Source organism: Porites lutea, chromosome 5 (assembly GCF_958299795.1).
Source record: "Porites lutea chromosome 5, jaPorLute2.1, whole genome shotgun sequence".
Lineage (NCBI taxonomy): Eukaryota > Metazoa > Cnidaria > Anthozoa > Scleractinia > Poritidae > Porites > Porites lutea.
Window position 1 is genome coordinate 43,806,492 of NC_133205.1, and position 5,000 is coordinate 43,811,491.

The 5,000-nt window shown below is 44.7% G+C and overlaps 2 non-coding genes across 2 annotated transcripts; both read left to right on the plus strand.

Moving 5' to 3' along the window:
* The first annotated feature begins 4,011 nt into the window (after positions 1 to 4,011).
* LOC140939437 (U2 spliceosomal RNA) lies at positions 4,012 to 4,198 on the plus strand. Its single transcript, XR_012165787.1, has one exon. It is a non-coding gene; the product is annotated as a U2 spliceosomal RNA (small nuclear RNA).
* Positions 4,199 to 4,437: 239 nt separating this feature from the next.
* Positions 4,438 to 4,601, plus strand: LOC140939684 (U1 spliceosomal RNA). Its single transcript, XR_012166014.1, has one exon. It is a non-coding gene; the product is annotated as a U1 spliceosomal RNA (small nuclear RNA).
* Positions 4,602 to 5,000: the final 399 nt, after the last annotated feature.

Below are 5,000 nucleotides of genomic sequence, written 5' to 3' on the forward strand. Positions count from 1 at the left end.
CTGATCCGTCTTCCGCGTCTGTTATTCCCTCGGTCTCGGATAGTGTTCTTGGCCAGATGCCTTCCGTACCTGAGGATCCAGTGCCTTCTATTTCTGACAGTGCCCTCGCTGAGGTCGCTATGCCTCCTGCATCTCCCGAGCTGATGCCATCTGTCTCTGACAGCGCCCTCGCTCAAGTTGTCTTGCCGTCTCCCTCCGATGGTCCCGCTTTGGATCTGGCTCAACCCGATGAGAATAGTGATGATGATGATATGGGGGATTCTGTCCCCCCCTTAGAGGTCCAGCAGCTGGCGACGGCTTGGAAACGTGTTTCCCGGAAGAAGGGTCAGCGGAGGAAGAACCTGACCCGAAAGGCATCAGCTTCCCATTCTTTTGCTCCTGTGCGCAAGGCAACCAGGCCCAACCCGCCAGGAGTGAGATCTAATAGAGGTAAGGACCCGCCTGAGTAAACTTTTTCCATTTTCAAAGGTCTAACGATTAACGTTCGCGGTTTGAGTGATGAAAAGTTTTCGTCTGTTGTTCGTTGTTTTGGTCAAGAGAATCTAGATTTCTGTTTTATCCAGGAAACGATGGTTTCTGATAGACGGGTCATTAATTCCCTATCTTCCCGGTGGCGGGGCCCCAGTTTTTGGTCCCCGGCTGTCGGGAGGAGGGGTGGCGTGGCCATTTTGCTTTCAAGTAGTTTACAAGATAATCTCTCTGTTTGGAAAAAGGATACTGAGGGTCGGGTCCTTAGTGTATTACTTAAAATTGATTCCCAGTCTATTAATTTAGTTAATGTGTATGCTCCAACTGTACCGGCTGATAGACGAGTCTTCTACCAGTCGGTCCATTTGTACTTCTTTCCACACTCCTCGCTGATAGTTGGTGGTGATTTCAACTGTTATGACGGTTCCTCAGATAAGTTTGGGGGCACCGTCTCTATTAGTTCTGACTTGTCTGACCTTAAATCGTGTTTTCTGTTAAGGGATGCGTGGCGAGCTTCGCATCCCAGAACCCGCCAGTTTACTTGGTTTAATTCAGATTCTTCAGTTGCTAGTCGTTTAGACACTTTTCTTGTTGCAAGGTCCCTCCTTTCATCAGTTAAGTCGTGTGTTATTTCCCCTTGTGTTTTCTCGGATCACGAGTTTGTTTTTATTGACTTAGTTCTCGAAGCTTCTTCTAAGTATGGCCCTGGAGTGTGGAAATTAAATAATTCTCTCTTAGAGGACGAGTCCTATTGCGAGAAGATTCGTGCTCTTATTGATCGTTTTTTATTGTTTAAACATACCTTTTCTTCCTCTGGTTCCTTTTGGGAATCCCTTAAGAAAGATATTAAAGTTGAATCTATTGCCTTTTCAAAGCAAAAGCGTAGAGACCTCTCTGACGAGAGAGTCTCGTTAACTAACCGCTTGATTGCTTTGAAACATCGTCTAGTGTCGGGTGATCCTTCTGTTAAGTCTGAAATTGCGGACTTAGAGAGCTCCCTTAAAGTCTTAATGACAGAGGAGTATATGGGTGCAAAAATTAGAAGTCGAGCAAAATGGCTAGAAGAGGGCGAAGCCCCTACTAAGTTTTTCCTTAAGTTAGCTTCTCAAAAGTTTGAGAAGAGTTTCGTCTCCTCTGTCCTTAATTCTGATGGTGTTGAGGTGTCTACTCTACCTGAGATAGTAAAAGCTCATGAAATTTTCTATTCCTCTCTCTTTGCTGAGGAGTCTGTTGATTTAGAAACACAAAATCATTTGTTCTCGTTCGTTTCGCGCCGTTTGTCGGATCATGATCGTGATGTTTGCGAGGGGGCTTTGTTGCTGGACGAAGCTACTGAGGCTGTTGGCTTGTCCAATCGCAACAAGGCCCCCGGCCCTGATGGTTTGTCGGTAGAATTTTATTTAACTTTCTGGTCGCGCCTCGGCCCACTCTTAGTTGAGGTTTTTAATGAAGGCCTGCGCGAGTCTGAGCTTTGTGACTCTATGAAAACTAGCATCACTCGATTAGTTTATAAGAAGGACGACCGGAGGAATTTGAAAAACTGGCGTCCAATATCTCTTCTAAATGTCGATTATAAGATTTGTTCGAAGGCTATCTCCTTGCGACTTTCTAAGGTTCTAGATTCCATTGTTGACCCGGACCAGACTTGCTCTGTTCCTGGGAGATCTATTGCTTCCAACTTGTTTTTGTTGCGCGACGTTTTAGATCACATTGAGCGAACTGGCGAGACGGGTATTCTCGTCAGCCTAGATCAGGAGAAAGCTTTCGATCGTGTCAATCGAACTTTTCTTCTAAATCTCTTAAGACATCTAGGTTTCGGTCCTTCCTTTTTAAATTGTATTCACACCCTGTATAATGGCGCTAATATGCGAGTGATTGTAAACGGCTTCCTTTCTGATATGATACCGATTGCGCGTGGTGTTAGGCAGGGTGACTCCCTTTCACCAATGCTCTATATCTTGTGTGTTGAGGTTCTTGCATGCAAGATTAGAGCCTGTAATGATATTGAAGGTTTTTTACTCCCGGGTGCTCAGGGCTTGCAGTTCAAAGTTGGTCAGTATGCCGATGACACAACGTCCTTGGTTAAGGACGTTGTGTCTCTTCATAATCTTTTTAGGGAGATTCAGTTATATGAGCGTGGTACCGGGGCTAAATTGAATCTTTCGAAGACGGAGGCCATGTGGCTGGGGTCTTGGAAAGACCGCGTTGACCAGCCTCTTGGCCTCAAGTGGGTTAACAAAATGAAAATTTTGGGTGTTGTTTTTGGTACGGTCCCAGTTGAGAGAGACAACTGGGAACCGCGCCTGTCTAAGCTTGATAACTGTCTGTCTCTGTGGAAATCGAGGTCATTGTCGTTTGTTGGTAAAGTGTTAATTCTTAATGTTTTAGGTTTGAGCAAGCTTTTGTACTTGTCGCGTGTTTTAGTTCCCCCGAGATGGGCGCTTGACAGGTATAATAGCTTGATCTGGCCTTTTTTATGGGGCGCTAAATTAGAACCTGTTGCTCGAAGATCAATCGTGTGCTCTCCGGATCAGGGGGGCCTTGGTTTAATAGACTTTTGGTGTAAAGGACAGGCGTTGCGCTTATCTTCCTTCGTTAAATCTCTATCGGATCCTAGTTTTAAGTGTTTTTATCTCGTTCGGTATTTCTGCGGCTCGCGTTTGTCGTCCCTTCGCCCCGAGTGGTCCACCTTGCGGGATATTCGTACACCTAGCGCGGCTTCGCCATCCAAGTTTTATTCGCGCATGATTGATCTTCTTAAGTCTTGCAGTTTCCCTGGGTCTTTTACATTTGACTCCAAGTCTATCTATAAGGAGATAATTAAGCGTCACTGTTCCCTCCCGGTCCTCCCCAGGTTTTGGTCCCCTTTACTAAGTAGTTCTTTTAGTCTTTCTCGCCATTGGTCCTCCATAAGAGATTCTTTCACTGAAAATTATAAAAGTGATCTTTCATGGCTCATCACTTTGAGAGCAGTTAAGGTCCGTGAGTCTCTACGGAACTGGGGGTACATTGATAACCCTTCGTGTGCGACATGTTCGCAAACAGAATCTATCGATCACTGTTTTCGCGCATGTCCCCGAGTCAATGCTGTGTGGTTCTTTTTCCTCCCCTTGTTGTCCTCTCTTTTATCGCAACCCTTCCCCCTTTGCGGTGCCTCCATTTTCTTTTTTCAATTGCCTTTTCCTAATGATAAATCACGACGTTTGCTTCTGTTTTTAATCAAGTCGATTTTGTATGGTGTTTGGCGCTTTAGGAACAAAGCTGTTTTTCATAATGGTCGAGAGGATTCTAGGGCAATAATTAAGTATATTATTACTGACATTAAGAATAGAATTAGAGCTGATCGGTTTAGATTCTCTCCTAGCAAGTTCCGCTCTTTGTGGTGCCATCCGGCACTTTGCGATTTCCATCAGGATGATAATTTAGTATTTAAGTTTTAATTTTTGCGATATGATCATTGATGTAATTTCCTTAGTTTTTTCCTTAGTTTTTCTTTAGTTTGTAGCAATTGTTGATCTCCTGTAAATACTGTAAATACTGTACATAGTTTTGCAATAAACTTTCAAAATACAAAAATCTGTTCTTATCAGCTTAATATCTGATACGCTGCTCATTGAGCAGCTCATATATTAAACTGATTTTTGGAATTGGGCTGTGGAAAGGAGGCTTGCCTCGTCCCAGCCACGGGTTGCCTCGGTATAGCACTACCTCCGAGTGCGGCCCACTTCCCCTTGGGGAAGAAATATTCAATTAATAAGAGACATATATTTCTATATTTTTTTCCTGTGCTTGTTTTTTCAACATCTGGGTTCCCTGTGGCTCACTGGTGTCCCCCGCGTCAGGCTTCTATTTAGGCGAGCCGTCGGTCACATAACTGGAGTCCTGTGGCCGTCTGGACTTGCGCAGTTACCACAAGGGCCCTAAGAGGAAAGCAGTTTTTCCGCTGCCGGCCGTTGGTCCTAGCTTTTCATACTTACCTGACGCGGGAGGCACTGTGATCAAGGAGGCAGTCCTCTCAAGGTGAGGCCCTCTCATTGCACTTCGATTGGGTTGACCCTTGCGATTACCCCAAATGTGGGTAACTCGAGCGTATAATTTCTGGTAGTGGGGACCTGCGTTCGCGCTAGTCCCCGGTTTAGTAGTAATTATTGTATCTAGTGCGGTCCACAGGTTATTGAAAAACGCGCGCGCCAATGATACAACTGGTAACGTGCGCGCGTGTGATTGTTTCACATACAGGTGATCGATCGATACAAAACAGCACAGAGAAAGAGAAGAAGAGAAGTCTCCGGGGACCAAGAAAGAAGGTAAATTATCTTAGAATATGTTGAAGTTGATTTGTAGCTAAGCTAGTATGTTATTTAAAAAGCAGAGTAGAGACTGAAATGTCTTACTCTCTCAAAGGTGAAGTGAAAGTCGCCAGAGATTTATGTTCAAGAAGGAGGATTATGGTCGACGGTTGAAAAGCAAGCAAGCAAGCAGGATCATAAACATCCGTCTATGATGTGAGTACACTTCCCTCATAGCTTTGA